This window comes from Sitophilus oryzae, unplaced genomic scaffold (genome assembly GCF_002938485.1).
Source record: "Sitophilus oryzae breed Bouriz unplaced genomic scaffold, Soryzae_2.0 scaffold_1576_pilon_pilon, whole genome shotgun sequence".
NCBI lineage: Eukaryota > Metazoa > Arthropoda > Insecta > Coleoptera > Curculionidae > Sitophilus > Sitophilus oryzae.
Window position 1 is genome coordinate 12,827,256 of NW_022146254.1, and position 24,748 is coordinate 12,852,003.

Here is a 24,748-nt window from a genome sequence, read left to right on the forward strand (position 1 = left end):
TTGAAGAAAAGTTGTATTAAGTAAGTGACATATTAAACAAAAGCAAATCAAACTGTAAATAAGCAGTTTATTTACAACTTGCGTGAATATGTCAGATCAAAACCAATCAACGTATGTGGTTAGTAGTTTAGTCTAGTAGTGGGAACTATCGAATGAATACTATCGAAACATTCGATAGTTGCAATTCATTCGAATAATTCGATAGTTAGTAAGAAAACATTCGTTGAAAACTATTCGAATAAAAATTATCGAATAGATCCGTCATCTGCCTTGAAATATTGTATTCTAGTAATTCGGCAGCAAAAACCATTCATTTATAAAATTCATTCATTTATAAAATTCATTCATTTATAAAATTCATTCATTTATGAAATTCATTTATTCGTCAGGATCGATTATAATAAAATATTAACTGAATTTTAGTTGTCGCCCGGCGACGTAGGTTTTTTCCGAGAAAGCGGTCGGTGGCAATGCTATGAAAGAAGCCGGCATCTTTTTGATTTTTGCGGAGTCATATATAGATAAGGACACATTATTTTTTTATTGAGGTGCTAGTATTTACACAGAAAATACATTATGAAGGGCGCTGTTGCCATATATTTTTGTATTAGTTGATATTAGCAAAGAATATTATTGTTTGGCTTTAGTTAGTTAGGGATAGTATGTCTATATATTCTGCATTTTTAATTAATATTCTGTTGTTACACTGCAATAATACTTGTTATTTTAGATGTAGGAAAATTATTTTAATGTTTTTAAGCAAAGACTGGTTTAATAAATAATAATAACAGTAATAATTTGTTATACCTATTAACAACAAAATTTAAAATCATTTAATATAAATATTTTTTAAGTAGTACCAAAATATAAACAACAAATTAGATGTCAAAATTATTTATATTAGATCCTATTTAAAAATAATATAGTCTCTAATTTTTTTGGCAACGTTGGTTTATTAAATAATAATAATTACAGAACTAATTTGTTATATTAACAACAAATTTTAAAATCATGAAATATAAACATTTATTAATTTTCTAAGCAAGCGGTGTAATGGAAGGAAAATATAAATAAAAATTAGAAATCAAAATTATTTATAATTAGGTGCTTTATATTACTATTTAAAAATTATATTTACTTTTACTGGCATTTACTTTAAAAAAATAAATGAAATATTTCTTCATAAAACTACATGTAAGAGAATTAGCATAAACAAAATACAAACATCGTTAACTTTTTTTTTTAAATTGGCACGTGTAAAATTTTCATTTTAATTTTCTCACCCCATAGTTTGAGTTCGATAACCATTTATTTAACCACATTACTTAAATGTAATTATTAAGTTCCAACTAATTCATAGGTATTATTAAAACATCTAAAATACAAATATGTATTTTTAAAATTAATTGTAAGTTCATCTCATCTCTTAAAAATTGCTACTACTCAAAATTTCCCATTAAAAATAGACCATATACCATATAAAATGAAATAATTGAAAGATCGGACTACGGAAAACCACACACAAATTATCGGAAAAATTTTGACCACCTGCACATGCACACAATCGTCAATAAATAAAATTAAAAATAACTACTATTTCAGTATTTTAACTATTTTAATAAACGCAAAAATAGCACAGTATTTATACGGCGAAGTTATAAAAATTGAAGAACCAATAATGCACTGACGCATACAAAATTCAAACGAATACTAAATTTCATTTATCAAAAGCATTCGATAGTCGTGGCTCAACGATAACCATTTAGTCGCACGGCGAGGTTGTCACATATGCTTTAGTTTACAAATGAATGAATGATTTTATTCGAATAAAACCATTCGATAGTTGAAATCATTCATTCATTAACCATTCGATAGTCTAATTCATTCGATAGTTCCCATCGCTAGTTTAGTCTATCTATCAAACATGTTTATGCACCCGACGGATATACCAAACCAGGCCTAAATTAAACGGCCAATTTGCACACCAAATCGACCCCGTGCCTGTTTGCCATTGTTTTAGGCGATCGGCAGAGTGAAAGTCGATCTCGGGTAATGCGAACTAGATTTGTTGTTACACGGAAGTCGGTACAGCGTGTCGAGCCGCGTATAAGAGCCTTTTCACTCGTTTAAATGCATTGTTCTGGTATGTCGTTACGACAACAACGACGACTACTAGGTAGGTACTTGGATGTGTGTGTTTTTTTCGTTTTCTCTTCGGGAATATAAAACAGACGTTTTCGTTGTTTTCTCGTAGCAAGTGGGCCATGTAAGAGAGGGAATTTGCATAGATGGATAGTTTTCTTCGAGTAGAGTTTTTATCTTTATTAGGATAGTAAAAGGATGTATTAACCTCGTTTAGGATGGTTTAAGTTTCTGAATCTTGTTTCGCAATTTGTTTTGTTTTATCGAATCATGCACTGTATTCGGTTTAAAAAAAAATAAAAAATAATAATGTGCATACCTTTCTGGCGAGACGATAATGCAATTTTATCGTCGTGTATAAAACAATATTTTTTTCCATAGCGAGTTACGTTTTAAAAAATATTCAGAAATTATTATTTCAAGGAATTTATTAATTTAATTTATTTTTTAATTTTATTAATTTTTGAATTTAATAACAACTTTTTTGAACAGCGGGAAGGTACAGCAATGGGTAATCCATTGTCTCCATTTTTGGCTAATTTATTCATGAGCAGGTTTGAAGTGGAGGCTAAAAATCAATTTGAGTATTTTCCAAGAGTATGGTTTAGGTATGTGGATGATATTTTTGCTGTTTTTGACACATATTCAGACACCATAGATAATTTTATTTCTAAGTTAAATAATCGTTTTCCTTCCATTAAATTTACGCATGAAATTGGGAACAACGACAGATTACCATTTCTAGATGTATTAGTTATTAGAAATACTAATAATTGCCTGGAATTTGATATCTATAGGAAAAATACGACCACACGCAGATATATTCCTAATGAATCACATCATAGTGTTGAACATAAAATGGCTAGTTTAAATTTCTTAGTTCATAGGTTACTTAGTTTCCCACTTTCCAACGAAAGATATGACATAGAAAGAGATTACATTAGGAGTGTAGCTGAGTGTAATGGATATTCTCCTTCACTAGTTGATTAATTAATTAGAAAACGTAGGTATAGGTTAATGATTTCTGAAAATTCGACTTTTCAAGTGGAGAAAGATACGTCTAAATATTTTTCCATACAGTTTGATAGAGAGTTATCCCGTGGTCTAAAAGGAATTTTTAAGAATGTCAATTATAAACTTGTGTATAGTGCTAATAATAAATTACAACAATTATTAGGTAATCCAAAAGATAAAACACCTCCACTGGAAAGGTCGGGTATTTATGAAATTTCTTGTAAAGATTGTAATCAGAAATATGTTGGGCAAACTAGAAGATCAATATTAACTAGATTTAAAGAACATTTAGCTCAGGTAAGATATGGTAGACCGGATAAATCTTGTGTTGCCGAACATATTGTTGATGAAGAACATTGTATAGATCTTAATAATTTAAAATTAATTAAACAAGTCTCAAATTACAGGCAATTAGATGCATATGAAAGCATCAGAATTAATAAATGTAAAGATAGTATGAACAGAGTCAACGGTCCAATTCCTTCAAGTTCTTTGTTCCTACTACTCTAATGGCGGAAATTTAACCGTTACGCTCAGTGGGCTCTGACTCGGTTGGCTAGATTTTGCCACGCCCACTCGGTGCCCACTGAGCGAGTATATAAACGCTCAACTTGTAGATTGTACTTTAGTTTATAATCATCTGCTGATGATGCTAACATGGTTAGCGAAACGCGCGTCCAGTGTAAAAGTAAAAATGTTTTGGTGTATTATGGTGATTTAGTGTTTGTATTTTGCTGAATTTATTTCGAGTAGAAAAAATATTGTGCTGGGTTGGCGTTGGTTTCTAAGTAATTTGACATATACATAAATAAAGCTGTCTCTTTAGTGGTCAGTTTTGAGTCAATATTTTTTAATTCTCTTTCGTGTCGATTGCCAGAAATGGCACAAAACGAAATAAGTAAATTACCAACAGATATTCAGGCTGAGGCGACAAACGCCATATCCAAACTACTTCCATTTAAATCCCGAATAACTTATGAACAGGGATACAGAAATTTTCAGAAATGGAAGCAATTAAAAAACGTGCGAGAAGAAATACAGTTTTTAACCTATCCTCGCTGTTGAAGTATCATTTAATCTACCCTAGCGGTTAAAGTACTATTTTATCTACTATTTTTGATAGATATAAGGGAATTTTAAGAGTTGCTATGGAAAAAAAATATATTTATCAACCAACTATCGCCCCGTATATATCTGATACTCGAAGTTAATAATTTAATCTGAGCAGAAAAGTCGAAACGACCTCTCTTACGCTTATCTACGCGCCTTATCTATTCGCAGATCGGCCGGCCTCGGACAAGTAAAACTCGACCAACATAATAATCATAACTAATAAAATTACCGTCGCTTATCAGAGATAGGGAGAGGGGCATTAATAATTTTTCGCTCGACGGCGATCCAGTAATGGAATTCTGCGCCGCGCGACGTGTAATTAGACGCGTAGAAGAGGAAAACTCAGTCGGTCCGGTGCTCTTTCGGATCGCTATAAATTACACGTTTTCTTCGTGTATTAACGTTGCGCAATAATATAATCGCGTATTATATATTGGACTCGTTTTTCTAATGGGCGACGGGGTCGACGTACAGTGCTTCGTCCCATGGACAAAAATCGAAAAAAAAGTTAAAATTTACTAATATCTGAATATGTAATTTTATACTTATAGCAATGTTGAACCATCCTGTATATTATTTTTCATAAACACCGTTTTTTTGTTAGCAAATATTTTCACTACAAATAAATTTTGCGATCATTTTCTTATATCAATGAAAAGAATAACATTCATAGTAGTTCTGTATATGGAGTTAAACGTAAACGAGTTAGTACGTACTTAATAGAAAGCCACTATGGATATTGTTAAACAAGGTATGTACTTTAAATTTATTTCTAAACAAGTTCGTTATTGTTTAGTTTTTATTTATTTTTTAAAATGATTCTTAAATGGGTATAAAAATTTTACGTTTTCAAACTTCAAAAGGCATTTAAAAAACATATCAAAACATACCGTATTTATTGAATATTTTTGTTGTCATATTCATACACTTTAATTTTTGTATAGTTCACCTGCGTCTGCTTGCGACGAACTTTTATTTTATAATACTTTTCAGATGGAGAAAATTGATAAGCAATGCCGATCTGGTTAATACTTGGCTTGATCATAAGGACAAGAACTCAAAATTATTTGTATTTCAAAAAATGTGTTCTTTATTAGATATTGATGAACATTCCAGTCAAAAGAGACCATTTGTGCCTGAAAAAAACCACTATTTTGGAGCGAAACGTCGCATAAAAAAGTTTCCATCTTTCAATTTATTATAGAACCTCATACCCAAGAAAACGAAAAAATAATATATTGATATGGTCTATTAAAGAGGTAACTATTAACATCCGAACCCCTCATACCAACAAAAAGAACAGTAAAAACGCGAAAAAGTAACATATTTGAAAATGATGTACAGAAATATCTTATATGTGCGGATATTTCATCTACCTGTGATTTGGATACTATAAATTTGGAAGATTCTGTCAGCAGTGATTCTTCTGAGTCAGAGTAGTTACGATCTATGCATTTTGTTGTCCTAAAGTAAATTTATAGTATCTTGAGTTTTTTTTTAATTAAATATAGCACTAATGTTTTTTTTTCATTAAAGAAAAACATTTTTATTTTATATTGGCTTATATTGTAGGAATCATGTTCTAATGTTATTCCAATTCTTTTTTATCACAGGGATTTATTTAATACTTACACCGTTTTCATACTATAAATTATTATTTCCTTAGATGGAACACAGCTCCCACATTTTTATTATTTATAAGATTTTTTTTCATAAACGTGGGACTAAGAACATCATCATTTAGTACAATGAGGTACTCATCATTTGTATCAAATACACGTTTTATTCGTGTATTAACGTTGCGCGATAATATAATCGCGTATTATATATTGGACTCGTTTTTCTAATGGGCGACGAGGTCGACGTACCCCACATATGATATCGATAATGACTAATTTTCTGGGCTTTTATTTAGCTTGAAGTCTTTCTATGTTGTAGATGTAGATGTAGATTGCATGGGAGGGGGGGAAATTAATTACCACGACCTGATAGACTATTGTGTCCCCCATTCTTGAGTTATAACTCATTATACAGTCCCAGATTTTTGACAAAAGCCAGTAGGTATTTAAAACGGTTTTTCAGACGTTAGTTCTCCATCTCCGACATCAGTCGTACCAAACATTATGGCACGAAATAGGAGACAAAATCCTGTTAAAAATCGAATCATCGCCGTGACAATTATTGTTCATACTTAAATCAAGGATCAACGGGTGGGGGCCGGTCAAGCTTAATTACGAAACTAAAAGTTTATTTGCTATGAACTGTAGAGTTCTTCCTTTAGGTTTAGGTTGAAAGAAAAATACATGCCCTGATAAAAAAGATAGACTTGAACTAAAGTCGTCATCGTTCTTGAAAACAAAAATTTAGTGACAAGAGAATTTATTTTAGCGTAAAAGAAAATATTTTGCCTGAAGAAAAACTCTCTTAACTCAAGAAAACTGGTTCTCTTGAAAAATTCGAAAATTTCTCTTGAATCTATTTTCATTCAACCAAGTGCAAGTTACTTTGTTTTAAGATAATAACAAAAATACGCTAGGAAGTACTTTATTCAAGAAACATGGCCATTTTTCCAATAGCTAAATACTCTTGATGAAAAATACTAACGACACGCAAAGACGATGACGAAGGACGGTATATACAATCAGTCGGCAGTCCGATCAGTCGTACATCATAGTACGCACGGGTTTTGTTGCTTGGAATTTTCTATTTGGAATTTTGCATAATTTGGTTTTTAAACGCATATCGTATAACAAATTAGTGATCGTTATTAACATGCATTTGTCATTTGGACAAATTTTAGGATATATGGATTCTTTAAAGGAGTTTCTGATAAAATGGAAATTAGAGCATTTATTTGCTATATTTGAAGATAAGAAACATTTACCTAATGCACTTGTATAGATAATGCATGTGTGACTATAGATAGAATAAGAATATAGGTATCGATTTTTTTATGCAAATAATTACAAAAATTTTAGAATTTCAAGTCGTCGTATAAAAAATTTCAAAATGTGACCAAAGCTTATAATTTTAATAATTTATTTGCTTTACTTTGATTAATCGTGATGTAACATTTCTTTGTAATTTGTAGAGTGATGAACCACCCCAAAAAATACCAAGGAGTGAAGAAGCAGAAATAACTATTATCGAGGAAAATAATATCACTTTACTTACTACAGTCCAGGAAAACCTATATTTATCAGAAAATAATATACCTCGTAATATGCCTGTATAGGATGTATAGACTTCTGTCAGATCAAAATAAATTTTAGTCGAGTCAATAGTATTCGCTATTGGTTTAAGAAAAGTGTCAGACAAGAAATGTCCCTTTTCAATCAAGAATTTTTGCATGAATCAAAGAGACTATTGTAGCAAGAACTTCTTTGCGTATTCATTTTAGGTCAAGAGTGAAATACTTTGAACTGATAGATTCTTCTATTCTCTAAAGTAATTTTTTAAAGCTTATGAAAAGATAGTTAATGCTTTGGGTAAAGAAAAGCTGACGAGTATTCGACACGCATCAGAAGATGGTCACTCAAGGCGCTCTCTTTCATGAGCTTTTCTGTGACTGAAAAGCCCGTTACGTGATGTTATTTGCCTACCGCACTCCGGACATTCAAAAATCTCATTGCTTTGTTGCCTCTTTACTTTTTGGTTGTCTCTGTTAACTGAGTTTACAATTCTTCTCCATTGAGTTTTATTGTGAACTGCTTCTTCCCACTCACTCTGCATGTTAATCTCCTTTAAGTCTTCGTGGAAAATGTTCCTGTACCTTTTGAGTTGTTCACCCGGCCTCCTCTTGCCGTCTACAAGCAGAAGGAATAGGCACCAGGTTAGATAAGATTTTTCTATCCTATTTTCATTTTGTTTTTCTCTCTTATGTGTAAGAAAATCGCTCGTTTTTTCGTCTTTTTTCCTGATTTAAATCTGATAAAAGGTTGACAATTCAGCGTTTAAGGGGTGTTCCAATGCTCCTGCGTCTTAATAATGATTTGTCCTTCGCGATCGTTACAATTTTGCCGTTAGTCATGCTGCTGATATGTTCATTCCATTCCTTCTTTTTTTGTTAATAATTTTTTAGATACCGTTAGATACCGCATCTGTTGACGCTAGAACAGAAAGCAATAATTAGAGTCAATTGTTGTCAAAAAACTGATGAATCCTAACCTAACCTAACTCCTATGAACCCGCAAATAAACGCCAATCGGCTGTTTGATTGTTCCGGGATAACCAAAACCGACAAAAGTTATCCGTTCTCAAAGTGTTTCCAAAAAGATAGTGGCGACTTTTATCTCAAAAGCGTCTCAGGTAGCAACAATTCCTCTGCAAGATCAAAGCACTGTTACTGCTGATTGGTAAATATCTATTTGATGGCTGGAAGTAATATAAAAAAAAAACTTAATCAACCCTCAACTACGAATGATCCTCTACCAAGACAATACAAATTCCAACGCACGCTCAAAAAACAACTGAGTTTTTAAAGCAAGAAAACATGGAATTGTTGTATATACAGGGTGGTCCGAACTGTATTCCGGAAACTTCACCAGCATATTCTGCAGATCAAAATAAGTAAAAAAGTTCGTATAAATGTATGTCCTAAAATGCTTAGTTTCGGAGATACAGGGTGTAGAAGTTTCGTTTTTATTTCGGTTTTTTCCTAACAATTTCTGAAATAACGTCAATATTTGGATGAAAATTGGTATCCGAGGGTTTTTTGACATGAGAAATTTGATTTTGATGTCAATATGACTCCTATTTATAGGGGGCGCCACCTACATGTGTTTTAACTGTTTTGAAGAGTAATAACTTTAACTCTCCAGTCCCCAGAAGATGCAGTCAGTCAGAACGCAATTTTGAAGGTACTAACAAACGAGTGCGAATAACTGCTTTCAGAATTGGTTAAGTTAGTTTTTTCTACCTCAATATGCAAAATATAAAAGACAACCCTCGTAGGTACTTCCACATAACTAAAGCAATTGACATGGAAGAACTGCGTTTTCGAGACATTTTCGGTTTTATGTTATTGATAGGATTAATATTACACTAATGGGTATGATTTTCTTTAATATTGTTTAGTTGTATCATATAATTTACTAAACGATAAAACATGTCATCCAATTAAACACCGATACAAAGCGACATTAAAAAAGTGCCGTGAGAAAAGATTTATAACAAAGCTCCACATTCCTAGTACTCTGCATTATAAACGCCTAATTGAAATAATGATTTATCGAGAAAAAATAGTGCATGTAATTTTGTGCTAGAATTAGTTATTATTCGCATGCGACATTTTCCATGTTCCGAGCGTTTAAACAGTCTGCTCTCTCTGCCTTGCACGAATTTTTCTCTAATCATACACCGCGAACGTCTAGTTGTCTCCTCGCTGTCACTGTCATGGCAGTAATTGCGTGTCTGGATGAAACGGCGCAATTAGGATCTCGTCATTAAATTTAAGCGAATTAGAGCTTTAATATAATGCAATGAATTAAAAAGGTATATGTCAGAAATAAAGTCGTTTTCGTGCACAATTCAATAATAATGTGAGTCTTATCTAGTCATATGAAGCGTTTAAATCGATATTTAACCACTAGTGGGATAGTTATTTTTTATACAAGACGATAAAATGGTATTTTATCGTCGACCGAAAAGATTAATTCGCGAGTAATGAAATCGCCAGTGAATTAATTTCGGCAGACGATAATGCAATTGCCACGCCCTTTCTAATTTGAAGTTCAATAAAACACAAGTTTACTTAATCGGTAATGAGTTACATAGAGGCCACTAGCTTTTTAATTTTAACAGCCGGGTGGTAGGGGTTCAAAGATATTAATAAAAGGGCGCCACGAGATTATACTCTATGAACTCGGCAATAAAGATGTAACTATTAAGTAGACTTCAACACTAACCTCGAACTGTTGAGTGCAACTATCATGAACTTCAAATATTACTATAATTCGTTAAACTTAAGTGACTCTAACTTAACTATGAGACTAGACTGTAAATAATACTACTAAAAATATTCAGGCAATTTATTAAAATATTAAAAGTTAATATTTAAAGAAATGGAAATGAATAAACGTTGAAAAGTAGAATAAAATTTAAATCAAGAAAACTAACTAAAAGTATGACGTCATAAATCCCCTTACTTAAACTAAGTACAATATCCTGGGTGGATTACAAATATCAAACTAAATCTAAACTAAAATTGTATAGTCTTACTCTATTCGATTGTACTTGAAAACTTCCTCCGGCTGAGCTACGGTGTATAGCTACAGGGTGGCTACGGCGGTGCACAGCAGCTCGGTGTACTGTCACTGGAGCCCACGGATGTCAGCAGACGTACGGATGCCGGGCAGGTGTAGGACTTCAAAAGGTGAACATAAAAACCCTAAATCATATTGGTTGTCTTAGAAAAGAGCCTCAATTATAGAACAAGGACTAGCACAACGTGTAGGAGATAATAAAGGTGATAAAGGACTAATTAAATCTGAACTTTACCTCAACGAGGGTTTATGATGTCCAACGGGTACCTCTACACGGACAACAGGAACGGATGGAATTCTGGACTGTTCTGTGCTACGGTCTGGATCGGTCTTCTTGCTCTACAATTACGAACAACCAAATAAGACTTAAGAAAGATAACACTCAACTAATCTTTCTACACCACGTGGGCGTGGAAAAGTCGAAAACCAGACAACAATACGAACAAAAATCAGTTGAGTATTGACTTAGAATATGCAGAAGAATTATAGCATACCTTGGAACTATTCGGGGACTACTTGGGCACGTGGAATCGGAATATCGGTCGGAAAATTTGGCTATTTTAATCCCATTGCGGAAATTGGTCGGCGGTCCATAAAAATCATCAAAATCCAACCACCTCTCTGACCAAATAAGTTTCGGGAGCCTTAATCCTTCTTTACGAAGACCTGCTATTCACCAACAGGGAATGCTTCACGAAACGGCAGCCAGTTAGTTCTTCACGACGACAATCTTCAGCCGGGGAGTACACAAGAAGTGATGCAAGGATTCGATTTCCTTCACAAAATCAGATTTCAACCGGAAATCTCCCTCCAGGATATAGATAGAGAACTATATATCTTGACTAGTCCAACTCACAAAAAGGCATAAATAAAAACGATGTTCTAGAATATTTTTCGACAGCCATATTTCATATCTGGTCAATGAACGAACTTAACTCAGAAATTCCACAATTAAATGAACGAATTGCACACTGCTATCCACATCAAAAATAACCAATTTAAATACGAAATTTTATCTGATAATTATAAAATTTCAATAACCAAAACATAGGATAAATAAATCCAAAAACATTTGATTTGATCTGACAGTGACAAGTGACAAATGATGACCAAAGATATAGAGAGATGGACAAAAAAAGCCTACTGCTGGTCGGCATCAGTGACAATAATGTGCAGCTGCAGCGCGGTGTATATCGGGTTGCATAATTGTAAAAATTAAATAAAATAATATTTAACAATAAAATTATAGTAAACATGATGCAAAAATAATAGTTATTTGCGATAATTTATGAGCCAGCACACAGAGGTCGTTGCGAGGAAATTTGACTGTTACACAATTTTTTCGTCGTGTATAAAACAATATCTTTTCCATAGCGAGTTACGTTTTAAAAAATATTCAGAAATTATTATTTCAAGGAATTTATTACGAATAGAAAAAATATTGTGCTGGGTTGGCGTTGGTTTCTATGTAATTTGACAAATAAATAAAGCTGTCTCTTTAGTTGTCAGTTTTCAGTCAATATTTTTTAATTCCCTTTCGTGTCGATTGCTGATTGAATTGGAGCCAGAAATGGCTCAAAACGAAATAAGTAAATTACCAACAGATATTCAGGCTGAGGCGACAAAAGCCATATCCAAACTACTTCCATTTAAATCCCGAATAACTTATGAAAAAGAATACAAAAGTTTTCAAAAATGGAAGCAATTAAAAAACGTGCGAGAAGAAATAAAGTTTTTAACCTATCCTCGCTGTTAAAGTGTTATTTAATCTACCCTTGCGGTTAAAGTACTATTTTATCTACTATTTTTATAGATATAAAGCAATTTTAATAGTTACTATGGAAAAAAATAAATATAATAGCGAGTAGATTGTCCTTTTTTCCAACTGTCTTTTTTATCAAACCCGATCATAAATTACTCGGACAACACAAAAGTCAATTAGCGCTGGCATAACGCAAAAACCGATAAACGATTATTAATTAAAACAATAATTGTTTGCCGATCGCGGCCGCCCGAACCGGTCCCACCATAACCATAAATAAATGGCGAAAAACAGACGTCGCGATAGCCGCAGACCCGCACGCACGGCCGTTCTTATTCTCTTAATTTTATTAGGATAATACAATAAATAGCGGCCGCGTTTATGACGACTGCGAATTCCGGACAGCAGCGGAGGCCGCTCGGCCAATAAAAATTAATTACAAATATAAGTTTTTTTCTCGGTGCGCGGTCGTCTGGGATCGGGTCGTATCGGTTAATTGAGCGGGTTTGGCGAGAAAGGAAAAGGTCCTTGGATGGCGAAATAAAAAATAAAACGAAGGGTAAGAGTTTTCAGAATTCGACAATATGGTCATCGACACAGAAATGAAAGCTTTTGCCACCAATGGTAATAATTTGATTACAGAACTGTACACCTGTAATGAATAATTTGAATGAATTTGTTATAGGTTTAGTTTTAAAATTCATACAAGAATGGCGAGAAAGGAAAGGGTCCTTAGATCGCGAAGTAAAAAAGAAAACGATGAGTAACATTTCTCTGAATTCAACAATACACTAATTTCCCACGATACACCAAAACACATTACTTTTGCACTGAACTTTTTGCACCAACCATCCGAAACTCCATCCGTACCCTGGAATGGATATCCTCCAACCGGTCTAAGATATTCGAAGAAATTTCTCAGAACTTGCGACCGAGAAAAACAAAGAATTTCTTGGATTTAAGTAAGAAAAATCTTTGGATTGTTGCGGGGTTTTTAACAGGACACCTCATTGAACACCTCAGTAGACTGAAGCTGAGAAACAACGGCGAATGCAGATTCTGTGGGGAAAATGGGGATACACCAGAACACCTTATCATTGAGTGCGCCGAGACGACGACCGTTCGTGCCATGAACTTTGGTACGGCTGATGTCGAGGATGAAGAGCTGGTCTTTGTTGATCTGTCTAAGATACTGGCTTTTATTGAAGCCTTGTGACTGTATGATGAGTTATAACTAGTTATAACTCAAGAAAGGGGAACACACAATAGATCTGCAAGGTCGCGGTGATTAACTTCTCTCCTAAACATTCTACACTCTACGTTTGCACTGGACGCGCGTTTCGCTAACCATTTAGCAGCTAGCATAATCAGCAGCATAATCATAAAGCGACGAACACGCCAGTCAAGGTGATTTGAATAAACTAAATAAGGAAATATCAAGAGAAATCAGAAAAGACATAAGAAAGCACAGAAACGAAAAAATTGTTAAAACTATAGAGGATAATAAGAGCATGAAAATAATGAGACGCAAGCTCACTAATGGAAAAAAAGAAATCTTCAAACTCAAGGACAAAAATGGTAATATAACATCTAATAGAGAACATTTATTACAGATTGTGGAAACATTCTATGAAACACTATACACCAACCATTCTACTCTAGACTCGAGGAAGTACCTACAAGGAAAGGTTCAAAATCAGGGTTCTGAGGATGTTCCGGAAATCTCTGTAAGTGAACTTTACAATGCTCTAAAAAAGAGGAAGAACAATAAAGCTCCGGGGGATGATGGTGTCGTCACAGAAGCGATAAAGATGGGAGGAACAGTATTAATGACCAATATTCAACGGCTGTTCAATCTCTGTCTGGAAAATCAAAATATCCCTACAAAGTGGAATAACTCAATAATTATCCTCTTACATAAAAAAAGGAGACATAGCAGACCTGGAAAATTACAGACCAATTAGCCTTCCTTAACCATCTTTATAAACTATATACCCGAATTATAACAAATAGACTAGAGGCAAAATTGGACTTCCACCAACCTAAAGAGCAAGCTGGTTTCCGTTCCGAATTTGGTACCAACGATCATCTGCAGTGTTTAAAAACCTTAATGGAAAAAACCATCGAATACAATCGTCCCCTAGCACTGATATTTGTCGATTTTAAAAAACCGTTCAATACGGTAGAATTACCGGCCATCCTTACCGGCCAGCGTTACAAGAATGTAGAATCGACCATCGATATTGTAACATAATAAAAACATATATGACAATGCTACAACAACTGTAAATCTACATTCCACAACTAACCAGATAAAAATAAAAAGGGGAGTTAGGCAGGGCGATACCATGTCGCCAAAATTGTTTATTACTGTTCTTGAGCATGCATTCAAAATGCTGGCTTGGCAACAAAAAGGAATAGTTATCGACGGAGAGAGACTCAACCACCTACGCTTTGCGGATGATATCGTTATAGTGTCAGATAGTCTGGGAGAGATCAAAGACATGCTTCAAGAACTTAACGATGCATTACACGAGATTGGACTAACAATAAATTTTGACAAGACTAAGATAATGACTAATATGGTGACCAGCGAACACATACAAATTCACAACGACAGAATAGAATTAGTGCACAAATATGTATACTTGGGCCATGAGATCAAAATAAGCAGAGATAACCAAACCTGTGAACTGGCTAGACGAATTACCTTGGGATGGGCGGCTTACGGAAAAATGAGGGACATCTTTAGAGTAAATATCCCAATACACCTGAAAAGAAAGGCATTTAACCAATGTATCCTCCCGGTTTTGACCTATGGCATAGAGACACTCACTCTAACAAAAGCAACAATTGAGAGTAACACAGAGGCGGATGGAGAGATCTATGATTGGCCTGACTTTGAGAGATCGAGTAAGAAATGAAGAGACACGCCGACGTACGGGAGTGGATGACATTATCCAGCGAATCACATAAAAAAAGTGGAGATGGGCTGGACACATTGCTAGAATAGCAGACGGGAGATGGACCAAAAGACTTATAGAGTGGAGACCTTAAAGAGCTGACAAGCGTAGCCAAGGCAGACCTCCCACCCGATGGACCGACGACCTGAAACGAAAAACAACTAACTGGATTGCAACAGCTAAAAACCGCGAGAACTGGAGACGTTTGGAGGAGGCCTATGTTCAACTATGGACGTGAAGGGGGGCTGCGTGATGATGATGATGTGATGATAATCAGCAGATCACTAAAACTATCAGTTCACGTCAATTAATGTTTTATTTTGCTGTTGTAGCACCAAAGGTTCCAAACCTCAACTGTCATAATATGCAACACCAATTAATTGATAGAATAATTAGAATATTAAAAACTGTTTTACAGTTGAGGTTGCAACTTTTGGTGATCCAACAGCAAAACAAAGCAGGAACAGGGATCGGAGTATTTGGACCAAAAACTAAAAACTCCGAACCAATGGGCACCTACCTATTGAAAGATGCGTACAACTTATCTATCTTTCTAGACAGAAACTAAGGGAAAGAAGAAATAGCCATCTTATCGATAGTCAAGTAGCCTTAAGAGCGATCAACTCAGTAACAATCAATTCGAAGTTGGTCAAAGAATGTATAGAGAACTTGAACATATTTGGTAAAGAATATATGGAATGCCAGCCCACCAAGGGTAAAAAAAGAAGCTCGAACTAACTGGACCAGAACCGTTCTGCTTCCCAAGTAGAAACCAACTTAAAGGAAAACTAAATAACCTGGAATTCTTCATCCGTAACCTGGAATAGAAATCTTCCAACTGTCTAAGATACTCGAAGAAATTTCTCAAGATTTAAGACAGAGAAAAATCGAAGAAGTTCCTTGATTTAAGTAAATACAACCTACGGATTATCCTGCGTTTTTTAACAGGGTACTATCTCTTGCGACAGACTCTGCAATAATGATCCTGAAAAACTACATAATATGTCACTACGAAGATCTAAATCGAGGGACACTTTCCATTTGGAAAAGCAAAGCTAGAACCGGAGCAAAACTAGGTTCCTATCCTATCAATGACCACCGCAAGCTAGTGAAGGCCACAGGGATATGAGACTGGGTGCAGACCATAGACAAAAGAAAGGCATAGAACGGCCGGCTAATATTGCGAAAAAAAAACGAAATATCAATATTGTAGATTCTTAATGCCATCCAAGAGCTTCAAATTTCCAAGTAATGAAACCGCCATAAAGGAATATACTTTATATTTATTTTTCTTGTTACTGAAATAGCATATACATAACAAACATATCTTCTCATAGTAAACTCTAGCTAATACAAATTAGTTTGCTTATGGAATTCGCTAACAACGTTACACTGTAAAATAAATTCCTAAGTCACTTTTCTCCGTCAATTTTCTTATTTCTAATTGGATTCGCACGCAGCAGTAGTCGGAATCAGGCTTAATTTCGTTTGTAGAGATGGGAAACGCACAACGTCAACATACATACACATACGCAACAGCACGTACAGAATTAGCTCCTGGTCGGCCTTGTCCAGTAACTTCTGTTTTCTGTTAGCCATCGGTATTCTTTTAAATTTAAAACAGTCCTTCATATAGACACACACTTTAGTATTTCTGGAATTTCAACGAAGTCATTATTATTATTATTAGCTTGTAAAAATATAATACATGTGTAAGGTATAAAATTCCCATAGTATATGACAGAAAATATTATTTTAAACAAAACCAAACAGATTTATACAAAAAATCCTCAAAATTAATTAAGCTCTTTTTAATTATTTTGGTTGGTCGATCCTAGCGACCGGAGTGTCTATTGACACGGTTTGCTGGCTAGAGATACGTTCTGCCGGAAACGCGTCGTGTTTACGGCTCCGTCCCCGTGCTTTTTACGACCACTTCCGGCTGTATTTCACTTCACCATTTATGACGGTTTAATAATAAACAAAAAAAACTGTAATAATTTCATAGATCCGGGCGATAAGGCCATGGCAGGCTCGCTGCCTGTCTCGTTTGATGTACTAGACAACAGCCAGTGTCTTTCTTCTATCCATTCAAGTAAGATTTGTTCGAGTTAGTTGATTTAACGGGTTTCTCGTAAAGCTGGTGGATTTTGTTTGGTTTAATTACCAAGTTTAATAAGAAATAATAATTTACAACCATTTGTGGAAAGATCTGTTAATATACTAATTTTAAAGAAGAACTACTTTTTAATAAATAACATTTTGAGAAAGGAGTAACGCCCTAGTTACGCCGAAACACCGGTTCCCGATAGATCACTGAAGTTAAGCGACGTTAGAAGATGCTAGTGGATGGACGGGTGACCATCTGGAAACTCTGTCGTGCTGTTGTTCCATGGCATGAGTGTAAAATCTATTGACAAAACTGCTCATTTCCGCCGCGTTCCGCCGGTTCGAGGTTGGACAAGCGCTCTTAGCTTAGTTTTAAATTTATTTAAAAAAAACTGTTTTATATTTCATTTAAGTTCAGAATAAGTTGTTCATACAGGGTGTCCCAGGCTGAGCGTGCATTAGAAGTGTCTAGAGGACTACAATATCTAGATCGGAAATTTTTTGCGTATCATTGTTCCACAACGAGATTTATCGATTAAAAATATTTTCAATATGGCGGTACTTCCGGAAATACCGGAAGTTGATAACAACTTTCTTATTTTAAATGGGTGCCCCCATTTTCTATTGCATACTTAAATTCTCTGTAAAATTTTATGAATTTTGATAGTAGGTAAACACACTATACCTAACATTAACCGTTTTTGAGAAAAAATATATTTAAAACTTTTGGACAAAAAAACTACCTGTCAAAAATATGTGTATAGTCTAAACGTCAAATTTAATGATTACCACAGCCCAAGGATACTATAGAGATAAGGATAGTTCGATTCCTATCTTCCTGCACACCAGTTTTTTTACGTCATCTGGGGACCGAGTTGAAGTTGGCGCTAAAGATTTTAGACAGTGACAGTTATTTTTGCATTTGACGGACGAGCGCACAGTGCGTTGGAAGATAAATTTAGCGGGATAAAAGCGTTTGGTTAGAAATAAGCCAAAAAATGTGTACTGTACTTTGTATTTCGATACATTTTTATCAACCAAATTTGGTCGTTTTCTGCTCAGCAAGGCAGAGATCATACGAAAACAAAATATTTACAAGTGCTTATACATTTTATTCCAAAGCCAAATTATGTTGAAGATTGCCAAAGGTATGTACTTTTCTACTGTACGTATATTATTTGTTAAAATCCTTCGTGCCTTTGTTCTGCAGATATCAAACTTTCACTTTTTTTCAAATATCGATATATTGAATGATGTAGATCTTTAAAATTACCAATAGTTACCAACACAGGTAGTTACAGTCACAGGGAGTTCAAACTTAACAGGCGAATGCCCAAAAAGTTTCATTTCAATTGTATAGTATAAAAACAAAACAACTCCATCAAAAGGCACTGAGTTTAAAAAATTGTCTTAGATACTTACTATATATGAATTTACAATTACCGAGTGTTAAAATTAAAATTAAAATATCTATCTTAATTATTATTTTTAAAATAAAATATAATTTTTAAAAAAAAATATAGAGGGTGTCACAAGATTACAAAGTAATTAAAAAATAAGTGCTAAAGAGTTTTTTGTAAGTATTTCACCTGATATCATAATTTTATGTATTTGGCAATAGTTTACAATACGGTTTTTGTGTGTCATGTACGAATAATATCATAGTTTTATTATCTTGTATTTATTTATTAATAAATTAAGTTGTTAATAAATAAATAAATTTAACCATATAGTTGCTATATATTAGACCATTTGCTACGTTCTTAGATTTTAAGTCCCAAACATTGCTCTTGAGATTTTGTCCCGCTAGAATAACCATCCGCCGCACTGTGGAGCGCTGGTCAGCGTGTGACGTAGCATTCCACGGCGATTTGACGCGATCGAACAGTCCTTTAGAATATATACAGTCCTTGACCACAGCCACTGTGCCATAAAGAAAATACATGTGGCTATCTATTTCAAAAATTAAATTGTCAAATGTCATAATAATCGCCACAGCTGTCATGGAATTGAGCGATTAAAAAATTATCATAAATAATTTTTTCATATGGAAACCCACTTTTTTATTTCACTAGTGAAAAGGCTTTTACTAGTATACTTACTACTATACCTAAAATAATTCGTTTGTAAGTAATTTAAGATTTAGTTTTAAAGCGTATATTTTTCTTGATTTTAACCAGTAGCCTATGACTTTAAACGTCAAGTGATGTAAAACAATAGATCTGGCCATGTCATATTGTGACACTTTGTTCAAAAAAGCAGTATGTTTTCGATCATGATTTCCAAATCAACTTAGTGCTGTTTTTTTTAGTTAAAAGTAACGAATTAAAAAAAACCTTTTCACTAGTGAAATAAAAAAAGTGGATTTCCGTTTGAAAAAAGGATTTATGATAATTTTTTAATCTCTCAATTTCATGACATCTACCGCCATTATTATATGACATTTAAACAATTCAATCTGTGGTAATCACTAAATTTGACTTTTAGGCTATACAATTTACAATTTTTTTTGATACCTAATTTTTTTCGTCCAAAAATTTTAAATATTTTTTTTTTCACAAACGGTTATTTTTAGATTAAGAGTGTTTAATATCAAAATTCATAAAATTTTACAGAGAACTTAAGTATGTAATAAAAAATGGGGGCACCCATTTAAAATAAGTAAGTTGTTGTCAACTTCCGCTATTTCCGGAAGTGCCGCCATATTGAAAACATTTTTAATCGATAGATCTCGTTGTAAAACAATAATGTGCAAGAAATCTCCGATCTAAACATTGTAGTTCTCTAGAATCTTCTAATGCACGCTCAGCCTGGGACACCCTGTATATCAAATATTGCAATCATAGGTTTAAAAATAACCGAGTAATTAGGAAATAACTTCAAACAAAACTTTAAATTCGTTTTTCTCAAAACTATGTTTTGTGACTTAACTTTGTTTGCTTCTAAAATTCTGTGTATAGAAATCAAGTTCTGAGGCACTCGCGCAATTAATTGAAACTAGTTTCAATAGATTTAACTTGATATAAAAGCAAATGTGAGTAAATGATAGCAAAATATTTCATAAAACCGGTTGATAGAAAAATCGTCTATTTAATAGCAAGCCCATTATAAACAGTAATAGAACTAAGTAATTGGTATACGCTAGGTTTTTTCTGTTTTTCCTGTGAGACCTTATACAGATACCACCGTGCATTCGCTCGCTTTATGACGTAAGGCCTAGATATTTATCTAATTACGTTCAAATTAAACGGCAGTGCAATCTATTCATTCGAATTGTATCCACGGCAAAGTCAATTACCGGGCTTTTCTACGTTAGTTGAACCTTGACGATCGCTCATTGTTGCATACAGTACCGATTATGTAGATTTCTTCTTTTTTACGTCTTGCGGGAAATGGGATAAATTCGTATTCAGGCAGGTTACAAGTTTTTTTTTGTGTTCTGACATGAAAAGCTATTGCAAAATATTTTGATGCTGAAATAATTATTGTAAATAGAAGTATTATATTTCAACCAATGGAGAAAGTTGCAGGTCCCCCCCAACTGTGACTGTTATATCCTAATATGAAAAGTTTACTAGGATCTTTCAATCCAGTATAATATTATTGAAACAGTTAAGCTAAGACCTATTTCAAGTTGCATTTTTCACCCTTCTTATACAGGGTGGTCCGAAAAATGGCAAAAATACGTATAAAATTCATCACAGAACTTCAATACGCTGTTTGCAAACGACTGCGCTCTAGTTGCAAAAATGTTAAAGCAATTACAATAAATGCTGAACACAAATACATGGACATACGAGGCTTTGGGCCTTAAGCTGAACATCGACAAAACTAAAGTCATATATACTTCCTGGGAAAATCATAACAATGTTATAAAAATCGGAGAAAAACTATTGGAATGTGTAGCGGAATCCAGCAAATTACCTGGGCAGTTTGATTTCGGAAACGGCCAATATCGACGCTGAAATTCAGCACAAAATTAGCACAGCCTCAAGGGAATTCTGGAAATTAAAAGACAGGGTTTTCTACAATAATTATAACTTCAGCACATAAACGAAACACGCAGTGTACTTACAGTGTGTATCGCAGTTCTTTATCTGATGGCAAAATCTGCACATAACTTTGTGTTTCTCTCTTTTTTTATTATGACCAATTTGAAAGAAAATGTACTCTTTTAAAAAATGCTTGCTCTGAAATGGTTAATCACGTTGTAATTGTCCAAATTTCCAGACCGCGTATCATGTCATTTGATTTTTAGAACTTTTTTATATTTCTCTAAAACGATAAGGAAATTTGAAAAGTATAAACGAGATTAACCATTTTACAAGAAGCAAAATTTCTTAATAAGAAATAGAATAAATACCATCGACTTAACAAAATAATATATTAAACCAAAACAATTCCTCTAGCATGTGTATAACAGATTTTAATTAAAAATGATCACTGGGAATCGTTTGTAGAGCAATCATACCATTATAACATGTTCAAACAAGAACATGTTTGATTAAGATATTATTATTTCAAATTACAACGTAATGTTTGAGAATCTCGAGGTAAATATAGAGAGAAAAAATATCGAATATAAAAATAGAAACCACATACGTGCACCATATTATTTGCTCTGCCTTATAATATCGAGTTTGTTTTTCAATTACCATAAGTGGCGACCGTAAGTAAACTGATTTATTCAAGCAGCACGAAAAAGGCCTACTTGCTCCGTTTCCTCGATGGAAAGTCTAATACAAATGCGTAGGGACGTCCACCCAGAATCGATATCTAAAAATATCGATTTATATATAGAAATGTTCAGCTTTTTTGTCTCACTTCATTAGGTAGTTCTGCCGTGTTAAAGAAAGACTTTACAGTTGAGATACAAGTGTGTCACTGAAAAGCGCAAGGTAATTTCCAACTAAATAAGAAACAAAATACATTATCCTCTTTTATTATTAAATTTGCAATGAAATATAGTTTAACCTCCAGAGTAAATATGACGGTTGTTTCTATAAAAACTGCCCTAAATACAAATATTAACGAAAATGATCGAACTGAATTTGTTTAATACACCAGATAAAGAGTTTTTAATTAATATGAGAAAATTGCCATTAGGTGGTAATTATTTTTTTCAATAAGAGGGGGCCGTCCTAGGGGACCAACACTGCGACCTGTAAGGCTTATTGTGGTTGTCACCTTTCTATATTCTCCGCACCCATTCTCCTATCCCTGTGCCCCGCCCTGCGCTGCAACTTATGCAGGTCCTTGATAGGATAGAAGTATAGTTCTATAGTTCTTCCGTTTCTAGCCTAGCTTTCCCAAATAAAAAATGTCGCTTGCGATCCAGGGCCTCGCAGTGGCATATTATGTGCTCCGCTGTTTCAAGATCTTAGCAAAGACTTACTTGATACAGGTTGAGCTTGTTCAGGTAACACTTGACAGCCATGTGTCCTGTCAAGAGGCATGTTGTAATCCGTACTTTATTCTTGCTAAGCATTAGCAGTTCTTTTGCGGTTCTAGAGTTAGGACATTCTGCTTTTCCCTGATCCAGAGTGTTAGTGCACTACGGGCCATACAATTGGGTATTCCCAGTACTGGCTCTGGACCAAAGATAGGATGCCGATGATCCCTGCCTAGCTAGCTCATCGGCTTTTTCGTTGCCGTGGATGCCGCTGTGGCCCGGCACCCAGAATAATTTAATTCTGTTCCTTCGTGCCAGAGCTCCCAATTCACCTAGGCATTCCCAGACGAGTCTCGACGATACCTTTGGGCACATAAGCGGTGGTAATTCATAATTTAAAGTTTAATTTGATGTAATACCAATTTATCAGAACGTTACCGGTTTTAATAGACGTGTCTGTACTAGAAAACTGAAGCGTTCTCGTAGTTCTGCGTAGTCCGTAGTTCTACTATATTTAAACAAAGTCTAGAGGTGATATATTTTGATCCCAGGAATACGTCTATGAGTGTTTTTCGCAAAAAAAGAGGTTGAGAATCGTGTTTTAGTTTTTCCTGTATATTATAAAAACTTTTTAGAATTGCCTGTTCATCGCAAATTTTCTCACGGTATAATTTATTAATCTCTGATACGACCACGGTTACGGCACTAAAAGGGATGCAAATATAAAAAAAAAACTGGTGGCTCTCAAATTTTTTTAAGAATAAATCTTAAAAAAATATAATTTTTTTTAATTTTCTAACTTGAATAACTCAGATATTTTGGACTTATTTAAAAAAAACGGTAAAGAGAAAAAATGTTTCTTTTATCAAGATCTATCAGATCTGAAAATATTTGCTCTTATTTAAGACTCACCCTGTATATACAGATACTCTAGCAGAGATTCTTTAAAGTCCAAAAATTGTATCGGCTTTTGTTGCTTTATTTGAACATGGTAGAGATCATCATCTAGACTTCGAACCAGCTCTGCTAGAGTCTTCCTCTGCGGTGTCGTGCCTGTCTTCAGGCGTTGGCGATCTCCATGACTATTCCGTTGAAGAGTTCTCGATCTACTGCTGCCTGAAACAGCCTCTTCACCCCCAGACTGGTCTAGATCCGTATATTTTCTCAGCCATGACAGTTTCTTTCAACCTACCCATCCCATTTTCCTTGAATGATTAAACGATGAATATAATATTCGGTGCCACGCATTATATGTCTGAAGTAGCTAACATTTCTGGCTTTGATGGTTAAGTGTTCCCGATCTATATTTAGCTGTCCAAGAACTTCTTCGTGGTTCTCCGGTAGAACAACATTTCAAAGGCTTCTATTTTATTTATTTTTTCAAAACAGCTATAATAATAATAAAAAAAAAAAAAAAAAAAAAATAAAATAGCATTTTAACCGCAAGGGTAGAATAAAATAAATGATAAAAAAAAAAAAAAATGTTAAAAACTTTATTTCTTTCTCGCACGTTTTTTTTTAATTGCTTCCATTTTTGAAAATTTTTGTATTTCTTGTCATAAGTTATTCGGGATTAAATGGAAGTAGTTTGAATATGGCGTTTGTCACCTCAGCCTGAATATCAGTTGGTAATTTACGAGCTGTTTTGAGCCATTTCTGGCTCCAATTCAACCGGCAATCGACACGAAAGAGAATTAAAAAATGTTGACTCAAAACTTACAACTGAAGAGGCTTTATTTATTTGTCAAATTACATAGAAACCAACGCCAACCCAGCACAATATTTTTTCTACTCGTAATAAATTCCTTTGAAATTTCTTGAATATTTTTTAAAACGTAACTGAAAATATTGTTATATACACGACGATAAAATTGAAGTATCGTATATAATCGTATATAATAATATCGACGAGATAAAATGGTATTTTATCGTCTTATAAAAAATAACTATTTTTTTTTATAGCAATACGTAACTGAACGAAGTACAACAG